This window comes from Octopus bimaculoides, chromosome 21 (assembly GCF_046866305.1).
Source record: "Octopus bimaculoides isolate indiv1 chromosome 21, ASM4686630v1, whole genome shotgun sequence".
NCBI classification, from domain to species: Eukaryota; Metazoa; Mollusca; class Cephalopoda; order Octopoda; family Octopodidae; genus Octopus; species Octopus bimaculoides.
The window spans coordinates 5,776,575-5,791,711 of record NC_142948.1 but is presented as its reverse complement, the minus strand read 5'-3'; positions in this window follow the sequence as shown (position 1 = coordinate 5,791,711).

Below are 15,137 nucleotides of genomic sequence, written 5' to 3'. Positions count from 1 at the left end.
AGTTTTCTCTCTGCTTTGAAATTTTTCTTTAGTAAGATGCCAGATAAGTTGTATGAGTAAGAATGCAATTGTTACCGTTTGTATTGACTGCATACAACAATAACAGACAATGCTGCAAGGAATGAAATATTATTGATAATACTTAAGAATATGTATGATTCATAATCTTGTTGAAATGTTGGTTTCGAATGACAAGTGTTACCTTGGGAAAAATGCAGATATCTTACGACCCTTTCTTAGTAATTTCATTCAATGGAAAACATTGACTTGGAAAAAATAAAAAAGCAAACAAACAAACTAAGATATTACTCAAAGAATATTTTCATTTTAACCTTTTGTATAAATAATAAAAGAACATAATGTTAGGTTTGGCAGTAACAAACTTAGTTTGAATATTTAGTGAGTTTAATCTTTATCGGTACAGAATTGTAAATGGGTTCTTTGTATTTTCTACAAGATAAAGAATGTGATTGAGTACTTGACCCATAATGCTCTTTGATTTTGGATCAATTTTACAGAAAATAACTCTGGTTAAGAAGTTCACTTCACAACCATGTGGTTTCAGGTTCAGTCCCACTGCATGGCAACTTGGGCATATGTTTTCTATTGTAATTCCAGACTGACCAAAGCTTTGAGAATGGATTTGGGAGATGGAAACTGAAAGAAGACGGACCATCTATATATATATATATATATATATATATATATATACATACATATACACACACACATGATCATTCCCTTTTTATTGTTCATTATCCACTAAAACACAGGACTGGCATTTTCTGCCTCGCCAATTCTCTTTCAGTATCTCCTGTAGGGATTATTTTCAAATCCATCACTGAAAGTCTTTGATTCTTGCCGAATAAAGAGGAATTTAAAATAATGAGTAAAAACATTAAGAAAATCTCTGAAAAATTGTTGCGTGTAAAAAGAGTAAAAAAAAAAGTAACACTAATAAACCATTCTGAATGTATTCACTCATTTATAACACATCTATGTATTGTATTTATTGTTAATTGCAATAAAATACTTCTTACATTTTGTATAAGTGTAGTATTTCTTAAAATATGGTATATTACAAAGTGCAGGCTTTTCACTACCTTATCCATAATATATTGGACAAACAAGCTACAGGAAGTTGTTTGTAATGTCCAGGATCTCTGTCCTGCTTTGCACATTTTGAAGGTAGAATACAGCCCATAATATAATTTGGCTGTGATTTTCCTTTCTAATATGCAATGAAGTGTTTTTCAGTTAGTCCTGCAGCAGATGGATCACTACTCTTGCAACAACCGCATTTCATTACACTTTTACAGCCATAGCCTCCAAGAAAGCTGTCAATTACTTTTTCCTTGAATTTCCTTTGTGTTACTTTCTATTTGTGGATTTCATGTTACAAGAAATATAGCAGTTAATAAATGCTGCTTCTATCACAAAATACTACAAGTGTGATACCATTTTTATGTTCCTAAGGAAATGGATGCGTTGCACACAACTAGTCAAATCTATCTGCCTCTACTCATGAATTTATTATACAAACTGGAGAGTCAGTGGGATTTTTGAACTGATTGGGACTGTTTTTTAAATCTCACAACACGAGATATTCAACAACAGTACTTTGTGGTAAAGATTGTTTGCCGGCATAACATGGCAGTCCTGGTTTAGAACTAATGTTGCTGTAATTTAGCCCCAGGAGACATCATCTCCAGCTGGCTATACGACACGATCTGTGTCCTTATATTTTCGAACAAGGGCTGAGTGGGGGTGCTAGATTCCCTTGTTTGAAAATATAAGGACACAGATCATGTCGTATAGCCAGCTGGAGGCGATGTCTCCTGAGGCTGAATTACAGCAACATTAGTCCTAAACCAGGACTGTCATGTTATGTTGGCAAATAATCTTTACCACATGATTGGGACTCTTTTCGAGTTTTAGTAACATAAACAGTTTTTTTCTAGGTTATCAAGTAGAACTATTCACCATAGTTAGTGGTAAAAATATTCCCAGTGGATATATTTAATTTCCACATTAAAGGGGTTTATGCTTCTGTCACTCATGCCTCTCATTCTATAACAGAAACTAGCAAATGAGCAGACATATGAGATTGTGGGGCCCTTTTAGAGGTGTCAAGGGCCCGGTTATCTCTCTCGTACTGATGTTGCAAAAAGGGCATCCATTACACTCTGAAAAATGTAAGGTTGTAAGGAGTCTTTTCTAGTCTTTTCAAGGACGTGACACCCACCTAGTGCTTCTGTCAGGAAGAAAAAACACCCAGTGCATTCTGTAAAGTGGCTGGCGTTAAGGTGGACATCCAGCTATAGATACCAAGTCAAAAATGAAACAAAGAAGCAAGATGCAGTCCTCTATCTCAGTCAAGGGAACAGTGTTGCCCAAGGATCAAATGTGGTCTTAAACTCATAATGATTTTGATCATGTTAACTATGATTATATATATATATATATATATATATATATATATATATATATATATATATATATATATATATATATATATATATACATATATTTATATATATTTATGTTTACACATACATGCACATGTCTGATAGCCTCACACAAACAATACACCCATCCATATACATGTACATATATGCATTACCACAGAATATACATGTGCACATTGCCTCTTGCACACACACACACACACACACACACACGCATATGCCATGTCCCTGTTGTCTCGCTTGCCACTCATGACTCAAGCCAACTTCATCCTCTTCCAGTCCTTTCAGCATACCTTGACCATTCAACTCTGACAAATTTTATTTTTCTCACCATCGTTTCTTTCTCCTCATCTTTCCTTTTTATAGGAGAGCACATACTCGAAACATTAAAAAAGCTTCTCCCATTTTCCCATTTTTCATCTCATCTTGGTGTTTTCTTTATTTTTGAACTATACATGCATATATATGAATACACACACACACACACACATATATATATATATGTATATATATATATGTATATATATATATACATACCTACATACATGTATATATATATTTATATTTATATATACACACACACATTATGTATGCACATACTTATATATATATATGCATACATACACACATACACCTATTCAGGCACATACAACTCTGTGTATCTGGTATGCATAGTGGTATCTTGTGATTTAAAGTTTTAGTTTTGTTTCTAATCCTCACAAATTCAAGAAATACATATTGCATATAAATATTTTGAAAGTCAGCAAAATATATTGTTATTGTGTATGCTTCATATAAATAGTTCTATTACTTTTTATTCAATTATATATATATATATATATATATATATATGTTTTTTTTTCTTTTGCTTTTAATTTTTTGATATATTGCATTCTAAACTTGCATATAAAACTGTATTATTTTTAACGTATCTCTTGAAAGCAAACATATACAAAACAGAAAACAAGGTTGTTTTCCTCTGTGGGTCTGAATAAATGAAATGGGGTAAGGGTTAACTAGCTCTGTTACTTGGAGAATAACTGACAACAGCCTGTCAGGAAATATTTCTTCCAAGATGATAAAATAGGAAATTGGTTTATTTTACTTGTTTTATCTCCACCACCCACCACATATATTTGGGTTTTATTCATTTATAAGAGTGGATAAAATGTAAAATATCCTTGAGAAAGAATATGTATTTCTTGATTTAATAAAAATACAAAATGTATTTAAAAGAATTAAGAATGTTATTGTTTAAAATGATTTGTGATAAACTTAAAAGATTGAGAGAATTTCTGAAGTTGTATGCTTCTACGCTGTATCAAGCAACTGTAGTATTTCCAGCTGAAGAATTATTACATTTGACTGAATCTATTTATTTCAATGCTGCAAGAGAAAGACAATCACAAATGTCTGCATTTTATAGTCTACTAGAAATATTATGAAGGTTAACTTTCATTAAATTCATTTAATGATTTCCCTTCAAAATGCAATTTTCAGTTTCTATTTGATAAATTATTCAGAAGTTCTATAAAATATAAAAATGCTTAAAGAAAAAATCATTCCTTTTTCTCCCAGAATAATTAACTATAGAAATCTATTTATTGTTACTCATCAAAAATGTTCTATTCCTTGTCTTTCAAACGTTTTGATTTAATTGAATATCATTTTTTCTCAATGGAAATCACACAAGAAAGGTAAAAGTTTTGATGAATTTGATGGGATTAAGTTATGGTGAATGACAGCTGCCTTTTTGAAGTCTCAATCGGTGGCTCACACAGTTGTTTGACAAAAGTGTTATTTTTTGCAGATTGTCTTGATTCAAGGACAATTAAATTTGATACTGAATTTAGAGAATTCACTCATATAATATTAGAATCTTAAATTAGATATGTTATAGGATCTAGTTTGCTGATTTAATTATTAATTCTTCAAGACTGGAACATTGACATAGTGGAAATTCTTATCATTGGCAGTGTAGCTGAGAAATTTGCTTCGCACTCAAATGGTTCTAGGTTCAGTCCCTCTGCATGGCATATTGGGTAGTGTCTTCTACTATAGCCATGAGTGGACCAAAGTCTTGTGAGTGGATTTGGCTGATGAAAAATGAGAGAAGCCTGCTCTCCCTCTGTGTGTGTGTGATTGCTTTTGTCTCTTTGTCTTGGCATCACATTGTTGTGATAAAATAAAGAACACAAAAATCTAAACATGATTTTAAATGCAAAATACATATATACGACGGGATTCTTTCAGTTTCCATCCACCAAACCCACTCACAAGGCTTTGGTTGGCCCGAAGCTATAGTAGAAGACACTTGCCCAAGGTGCCACGCAGTGGGACTGAACCCGGAACCATGTGGTTGGTAAGCAAACTACTTATCACACAGCCACTCCTGCGCCTATATATATATATATATATATATATATATATACACACACACACACACACACACACACACACACACACACACACGCGCGCATACACATATTTGTCTCTTGACGTTCTAATTTGAGTCATTTTAGTTGTATCCCTCACTCTATTTCCAGTTTCGCTGTTCTTATTGAACTCTTAGATGTTATGAATAAATAACTGAATCGCTCTGTTTGATACTATTGCTCTGTTAGATCTTTTCTGTTGAGTCGAAGAAGCTGATTGATATTTTTAGTGCCAATTAATCTAAGATTTAGGAAAAAAAGGCCTTCAGATGTATTCCCCTGCCCTTTCCCACAACCTTGATATTTCCGCTCAAAGAATTATTAGGTTTAACTGATTCCATTTATATCAGTGCTATGAACAAGACATGAAAAGTTAGATGCATTATCTGAGACAAACAATTCGGCAGAAAGTGCTTTGGGTATGCAAAGAACTAAGGAATTTGTCAGCAACTCGAAATACTTGTGTAGTCACTGAAAAGTGGGATTAAAAGATAATCTTTTTTTACAAATTTAAATCAGCACCATCATCATCAGTGTTTTAATGTCCACTGTTTCATGCATGTGTAAGTTGGTTGGAGTTTATTGAGGCAGATTTCTCATAGGTGGAAGCTATTTGTGCCACCAACTTTCACTTGTTTCCATGCATGGTAATATTTTTCCATGGCCAGACTTGTTTTCCCAGATTATTGGAAAGGAATGACACTGCTTGTATGACAGTGGCACCCAGTCATGTCTATCATGGAGATATCAACATACACACAGATACATAGGCATGGCTGTGTGGTAAGAAGCTTGCTTCCCAACACATGGCTCCGGGTTCAGTCCCATGTGTGGCACCTTGAGAAAATGTCTTCTATTATAGCCTCTGGCTGACTAAGCCCTGTGGGTGGATTTGGTAAACGGAAACTGAAAGAAGCCCATTATATATATGTTAATATGTATATATCTATGTGTGTGTGTGTCTTTGTGCTTGTGTTTGTTCACTACCACTATCACCACTTGACAACCGGAGTTGGTGAGTTTACATCCCGGTAACTTAGCAGTTTGGTAAAAGAGACCGATAGAATAAGTACCAGGATTAAAAGAATTACTGGGTTTGGTAGTTTTGACTAAAATTGTTCAAGGCGGTGCCCCAGTATGGCCGCAGTCAAATGACTGAAACAAGTAAACGAATAAAAGAATAAGAATCATATGTGTGTGTGTGTGTGTGTGTATGTATGATGAATTCTGTCAGTTTCTATCCACTAAATCTGCTTTCAAAGCTTTGGTCAGCCTAGGGCTATAGCAGAAGACACTTGCTCATGTTGCTACATAGTGGAATTGAACCTGGAACCACAAAGTAGAGAAGCAAACTTCTTAACCACAATCTATACATATAAAGATAACTGCTACATATTGGACAAGGATTAATTGGGCGTCTCTCTCAGTGATTACATCGTCATCATTTGAATGAAGTTGGTTTAACTATCTCAGAACTTTTACAGGAAGTGATGGAATTTTTTAGAAATTGAATTACATGAAAGATGTAAGAAAGCAAACGAAGCAATGGACTGCTGCTTTCAAATGTATAGAAATCGCATTGATTGGTGATTCATATGAAAGTAAAAGCGTCTATGTCATTAGTAAGAAATGTTTTAATATATGAAATAGAAGCATGGCATAGCAATCAAACTAGCTAATCCTATTAGAACCTTTGAAGATAAAGCATTAATGAAGACTCTTGAGGATGCAATGATGTGGTTTTATGAGAAATACAGTGGCTTGAGACGTAACAAAAGTATCTTATACAGATAGATAAATAATAGAGAGTGGCTGGTAATGGTTGGGCTATGTGTTTTTGTCACAGCCTGAAGACTGATAAGCCAAGCAGTAAAATGGATACACCAAGGAACTAGAAGAAGGGGAAAGCTTAGAGCTACTTGACTGAGAACCATGTGGAAAGATTGAGATCACATCTGAGTAGAGGGTGAAAGAGAAGCATTGGACATACAAGGCTGGCAAAAATATGTGGAGCTCCTTTCCATTAAATGACATTCCTAGCAGCAACAGTCACAGAAAATTATGATTATTTTCCTTATGGAGTTATTTTCATCTGTTTAACCCTTTGGCATTTAATCCTGCTACATCCAGCCAAAATATTCTGCCTGCTTTATGTTCAAAGTAGCCAGATCTGGCCATTCATACCAACCCTACAATGTCCTTCTAAACATAAACTTCCTCATCATCGAAATCTTGAAGCTACAAGATAAATGCCTGATTAATTGAAAACAATATGAATAAATAAGTATTACATCTAACAGAATAATCTGAATGTTAAAGGGTTAAACAACTTTGTGTGCATTATATATTATTTTGAGAAAGATAGAAACAGAAATAAACATGGAGGAGAAATAGATACGGTCATTTTATCAGCCATGCTGGGGCAGTATTTCAAATGTTTAGCCAAGCAAATCTATCCCAGTACATATCCCAGACTTGGTAGACGTAGATGGTTAAGAAGGGAAAGTATTGGCCTTCTTAATCTAAGGTAAAACAAAATTGCAATAATTTTGCAATGTTTCTGGACCTAACACTTTATTCTTCATTGTCTCTGCAAAAATGTGGCAGATAGATTAAGAATTTCTCCTGAAATACACTGGTTGTTTTTGTCTCGTTTCAGGTCAGCTTGAGTCGAAGAGAACTATGATCAAAGGCAATCCAGTTGTGACCATCTCATCTGTTGTTTTTTGGCATAGTCCATCTATGACTACATTATCTGCTATGTCCTATGTTTTCTTTATGATGGTAAGGTGTGATAGGAAGAAGACTTGGCTGCTATTTCAAGCATTTCAAGTGACCATGAAGAGGCTTCCTCATTCACTCAACTTAATCTTTCATCTTAATATCCTGAAACTGGATCAAATCATTAGTCTTTTAAGGCTTAAAGAGGGATTACATTTAGGTTACACACCAGACTTTGGACATAAATGTCATAGGGGCTTATATATAACATCAGCCATATTTTTAACCAGGCATACAGCTACCCCTGGTGGTGCTTTAATATAAATTAGATACCTGTCTAATTTGTTAATACAGTTCTTTATTGTTTGTTTGAGCCACGTGCTGTATTATTCATTAAAGGTCTTGTTTATTTTCATTTTTCTCTTCCAGTCTTCACTCGAAATAATGATATAATGATATCGGCATCATTCCATTAAGGGACTTTAATTGGGGTTTGATTGGTTTCCTATGCTTTGTGCAACTGGAACCATAAATAAAGGCTCCGCTCCCTCCCTACACTATCACCTATCTGCCATGAATTCCTGCAACTTTGCAACTTTGGGGAGGAAGCTTCTGAATTCATTAGGCTTGCAGATATCCATTTTAGTGAGGCATTGCTAGGCAATTACCTAATTACAACAAAACTTAATTGAGTGCAAATGCAAACACATAAACATGTACACAGACACATGTACCCCTCCTATAAATATGCATATCTGTGTGTGTGTGTATGTTTGTGTGTGTATGTCTCTGTGTGTTTATACATACCCTTGTATCCGTATGTGATAGAATGCTTCTGAATATTTTAGTATTTGCATATGAAGTGTTAGAACAAATGAAGGGATATTAACACCTATTTTCTTTCAGTTAGGGGATGAAGCCACCCTAATTGCACACCACGCTTTGAAAAATGTGTCTCAATGAAGCTTACATGTTTTTATTAGGAATATTGCATCAATATTTACATGCTATCACAAGTGATAAATTGGGTCTTCTAAATTTGATATTGGTTCTCTATTGTGGGAGCATAATTTGTTTATTTAAACAATTACAAACCTGGTATTCACTTAAATTTTGAAGGTGGAACGGCATCTAGTTTAATCTCATGTTAAAAGGCTCAGGCATAGCTGTGTGGTTAAGAAGCTAACTTTGCAAGTATATGGCTTTGAGTTCAATCCCACTACACGGCACCTTGGGCAAGTGACTTTTACTATAACACCTGGGTCAAACAACATGAATGAATTTGATAGATTGAAATATTGTGGAATGTTGTGTGTGTGTATACACACACACACACATATATAAAGATGTATATATATATGTGTCTTTGTGTTTGTTCACCTATCTAATATCACACTGCTTGAGAACCAGTGTTGGTTTGTTTACATCACTGTAAATTAGCAGTTTGGCAAAAGAGACCAATTGCTTAAGTACTAAAAAGAATAAGTATAATGGTTGATTAGTTCAACTAGACCAGTTGTTCTCAACCATTTTTGGTCCAGGAATCGAAACCTCAATCTTGTGATCATGAGTTCAACACCCTAACCACTAAGCCACATGCCTCCATTTTAACCCTTTTGAAACTGGCTCTGTAGTACAGATGTCTTGATTTCAAAAGTTCTCAATTAAAATCTTCCACCAAACCTAAGTCACAATTTATGTTCCTAACACTAATGATAGCTTAATGATAGCTAAGTTATTTTACTAAATTCTTTGTTATATTTAAAATTAATTGAAAGGAAACACAGAGCATCTCAACAGAAATATGGTAACAAAAGGGTTAAAATATATAATAGAGAAACAATTCTTAATGCTTTTGATACCAACCTGCCTGAAACCGCATATGGCTCTGTAGTACAAATGTCTTGCTTTCGAAAGTTTTGAATTAAAGTATTCCAACAAACCTTAGTCACAATTTATGTTCCTGTTATATTTGATATTGATTGAAAGAAAATGCAGAGCATCTCAGTACAAATATGGTAACAAAAGGGTTAAGCTTCATAGCTCCCTTTTAATTGCAGTTGAGTGAATGAAATGTGTCTTTTAAAGTGCAGTGCTATTTTAAAGAGTGGAGGTGCAATGGCCCAGTGGTTAGGGCAGCGGACTCGCGGTCATAGGATCACGGTTTTGATTCCTAGACCGGGCGCTGTGAGTGTTTATTGAGCGAAAACACGAGGCTCCGGCAGGGGATGGTGGCGAACCCTGCTGTACTCTTTCACCACAACTTTCTCTCACTCTTACTTCCTGTTTCTGTTGTACCTGTATTTCAAAGGGCCAGCCTTGTCACTCTGTGTCACGCTGAATATCCCCGAGAACTACATTAATGGTACACGTGTCTGTGGAGTGCTCAGCCACTTGCATGTTAATTTCACGAGCAGGCTGTTCCATTCATTGGATCAACTGGAACCCTCGACGTCGAAAGCGATGGAGTGCCAATAACAACCTATTTTAAAGAGTGGGGAGGGGGACAAGATGTGAGCTCACTGTTTAGATTAACTAAAGATGTCAGAGATTAAACAAAAAAACAATAAAATAAAATTTAAAGAATTTTTAACCCATGAACTATTTATTTCTCCAGCTAATTTGTGCTGACCAATTTAAGCATATCCCAAATGGTGATAAATCTCTATTAATAAGCAGTGGCAGAAATTTCGAATTTGAAAACACCAAATCTGTAATTAAACCAATCTCAAGAAATGATGATGCTAGTTGATGTTTATTAGGCCCTCCGCTAACTAGCAGCAAGATAAATATCTCAATTGGAATATTTTGAGGATAAATTTATTCTGGCAACTCTCACCCTTCAGAACCAATTCAAATTTAAATCTAAAGAATTAAAAAAAAAAATAAAAAAAACTGATAGAAGATGTGTGTGTATGTGTGTCTGTGTGTGTGCTTATAATTTTAAACAAATAAAAACTCCCAGAAGAACCTTATCACTTTATTGAAATCTTTCTCCTCCTCTTTTTCTCCCTTCTTCCCTCTCTCTCTCCTCCTCCTCTCTCTCTCTCTCGTCTTTTAAGGGGTTAGTTTGCTCACCAAACACATTTGGTTCTGTGTTTATTTTGGCAAACCAAGAACACACAATCCATTTCCGTTTGATGTTCTTCAGCTCCTCTCCACACCCTCTCCCTTCCTCACCCTCTATCCTCCAACCTCCCCTCCCTCCCATATACCCCCTCCCCCCGCTTCCTCGTAAGTGGAAACCAAACAAATACATAAACACCTGAAAGGTGTTCAGAGTATTTAACGATTTTCTTCTGTTCCTTAGTTTTCTTCGTTATTGCAGACGTTAATGATGATTGCTTATTATTGTTGTGGTTGTTGTTGTTGTTGTCGTTGTTGTTGTCGTTGTAGCCGTTGTTGTTTTTATTTCTGCTCATGTGATACGTTCAACCTTTTTGTGACTGTCCCTAATTATTTCATGATAGTTTCTTGCATGCTAACTGCACCATAGTCTTTTCATTCTTCTCCCTCCTCTCTATCTCTATCTATCTATCTATCTATCTATCTATCTATCTATCTATCTATCTATCTATCTATCTATCTATCTATCTATCTATCTATCTATCTATCTCTCTATCTGTCTGTCTCTGTTTCCCTCTTGCCTTTGTACCAACACCATCATTTAGTAATTTCTATCTACCTTGTCACCCCTGTATCCTATAACCATCCCCTTCAATCTACTTCAACCATTCTGTTGTACTATCTTTACTTTCTCTTTGTCTTCTCCCTCCCATCGTCGTCGTCGTCCTCCTCTCTCTCAATATATATATACATACATAAATATATATATATATATATATATATATATATATATATATGTATATATATATTTGTATATACATACATCATCATCATCATCATCATCATCGTTTAACGTCCGCTTTCCATGCTAGCATGGGTTGGACGATTTGACTGAGGACTGGTGAAACCGGATGGCAACACCAGGCTCCAGTCTGATTTGGCAGAGTTTCTACAGCTGGATGCCCTTCCTAACGCCATGCCCTTCCTACATACATACATATATATATATATATACAGATATATATATACAGATATATATATATATATATATATAAATATGCATATAGATTTGTATATATATGTATATATACATATATATATGTATATATATGTATATATATGTATATATATGTACATATACATATATATATGTATATATATATATATATGTATATATATGTATATACATATATATATGTATATGCATATATATATATACATATATGTATATAGATATGCATATATATGTATATAAATATGCATACGTATATATATATATATATATATATATATATATATACGTATATATACGTATATATATATATATATGTATATATATGTATATATATTTGTATATAGATATGTATATATATATCTATATATATATATATATATATATATATATATATATATACATATGTATATATGATAATATAATTATGTCACTTGCGCATTTTCTCTTCATCTTTCTCTTTAATCACTTTCTCTCCCCGTATATATATGAAAAGAGAGAGAGTGAGAGTGAGAGAGAGAGAAAGAGAGAGAGACTCATTGAACAAAGAAACAGATTAGGCAAGGTGCTTGCCTTTGATCTCTTGCGCTTGTGAAACACATCATCTGGTGTGGCTTTAGGTGACAATGGTTGAGTGATCTAGGTGTGTTGGTATGTTTGCCTTCCTCCTCTCTCTCTCTCTCTCTCTCTCTCTCTGTGCGCACAACGGGAACTAAGCAACAGCCAGAGGTATCAAAACTGTTAACAGCAAGCAACAACATCAGCAGTGACATCAAAGTCAACAACAACAACAATTAAAACACGAGGCTATATAAAATAAATAAATAACTGAATCTGATTAAATTAAATATTTCAACATGCCAAACAAACAAAACAAAAAAAAAAACAATGATTAGCATACTTAGACACAAGTATATGTGTACATACATACATACATACATACATACATATAGTGTATATATTTTCATGAATTTGTAGATATATATGCACACATACATACATACATACATACATACATACATACATACATACATATACATGCTTACATACATACATACATGCATATATACATACATATATGCATGCATACATACATACATCTATACATACATATGTACAGTGTATATATTTTCATGAATTTGTAAATATATATATATACACAATATTATATATGCACATGAATTTATGTATGCATATTCTATGAACTTCAAATGCATCTGTATCATGGCAGAGGAGAGACTGCAAGAATGGTAGTGTAGTGCAGAATTTTTGCTGTGCAAACTCTTGGTCCTGGGTTCAGTCCTGTTGCAAGGCTGCTCGAGTGTTTTCTACAAAAATCATCAAGTTGGCAAATGGTTCATCTTTTATCTTTAATCTTTAATCTTTTGCCTGTTTCAGTCATTAGATTGTGGCCATGCTGGGGAACCACCTTGAAGAATTCTAGTCAGACAAATTGACCCCAATATTCATTTTTTTCTAAGCTTGGTATTTATTCTATCGTTTTCTTTTGCTGAACTGCTAAGTTACAGGAATGTAGATACAGCAACACTGATTGTTGAGCGATGGTGTAGGATAAACCTGGACACAAAGACCCACACCCACACACATGTATGCACATATGTGATGGGCTTTTTCTCGTTTCTGTTTCTAAAATCCACTCACTAGGCTTTGGTCCTCCCAAGGCTATTGCAAAAGACATTTGCTCAAAGTGCTGTGCAGTGGAACTGAACCTGGAACCATGTCCTTGGGAAGCAAACTTCTAATTACAGAGCCATGCCAGCAAATAAATTTTGATTGTTGGAAAATTGGTGTCAGACAAAAGTATCTGTCATCTTCTGCATGGATAACATCACCCATTTATCAACAGAATAAATAGGGTTATGCATCCTTTATAAATTTCAAAAGCATACATACTGAATGTGTGTGTGTGAATAAGAATGGCAGTGTGGTTAAGAACTGTGCTTTGCAACCACTTGGTCCAATGTTCAATCCCATCGACTGACTGCTTGATTGTTTTCTTCCATATAATCAGAACAGTGACTGGTTTATGAATAAACCATTGACAGAAAATTGTGTGTTGAACAAAAGTACATTGTATGCCCTTAATAACAGGTAGCTTTTACCTTTCATTGTTACCTGAGATCAATGGAATAAGTACTGGAATCGATACAGCCAGATTAAATGCCTTCAAGACAGGTGCCCCAGCATATTTGCAACCTAAGGTACTGGTTTTACATAAATCATCGTGTAGTGGATATTTCTGCTATAAGAACTTCCAGTACGAGTGTGCCCCTTCTCCGAATCCCCTTTAGAAATTTTCAAAGCCTATGGAGTAACCTTGGGCTATTTTTGAGTTACCTTTGTAAGATCTCTTTAATTGGTTCTGAAGCTGAATTGAGGAACCATACAAAGATATTGTTGTAAAGAAATAAGATTTGTTGGCTCATACAGTTGAAGTATAGTGAAATAAAAGGAAAAAAAATTACAGACATGAAAGAAACCCATCATATATATGTGTGTGTGTGTGTGTGTGTGTGTGTGTGTGTGATTCGATTAGAGGTTGTGTTAACCTCATGAAAGGATGATTTCATCCAAAGAAATACTGGTTCAATACCAAGTGCTTTGGGGGTATGAATTTCCTTAAAATAATAGGTGTATATATATAAGCATAGTTTATTTTCATATAAAAGAAAAAAAAAAGAAAATGGAGATTGGGAAGTTAATAATTGTTTATTATTAACAGCAAATTAATCATCATCCCTTACAACTGTTTCATTTCATACTCAGTAAATAGTAAATAAATATGACCTAAACATAATATCTTCAGAGGGTAAAAAATCCATAAACACATAAAACATCCAAGGGTATATTTTCTCCCTCAGAAGATATTATGCTCAGGTCATATCTATTCAATATGTACTTAATATTTACTGAGATTAATTGAAACAGCTGTAAGGGATGATTAATTTGCTGTTAATAATGAACAGATATTAACTTCTCAATCTCCATTTTCATTGTCTTCTTTTATGTTTGTGAGTGTGTACGTCTTTGTTCCCCACCACTGCTTGACAACCAGTGTTGGTGTGTTTACATTCTTGTAACTTAGTGACCAATAGAATATGTACCAGGCTTTAAAAAACAGAATAAGTACTGGAGTTGCTCTACTCAACTTCAAAATTCTTTAAGGTGGTGCCCCAGCCTGGCCACACATTTTAATGACTGAAGCAAGTAAAAGATAGAAGTTAAAACAATTAAGGGGCTGGCATGGCAGGAAGAGCACCTAACCATCAAATAGCACCTCGTCAAATCTTGTCCAACCCATGCCAGCATGAAATCAGCAAGCATAAAAGCAATGATGATGATGGATAGCATGTACTATCCTTTATAGAACCTGTTTTATGTAAACAAAGTCATTTTTTTTTCACCTGTGAACTA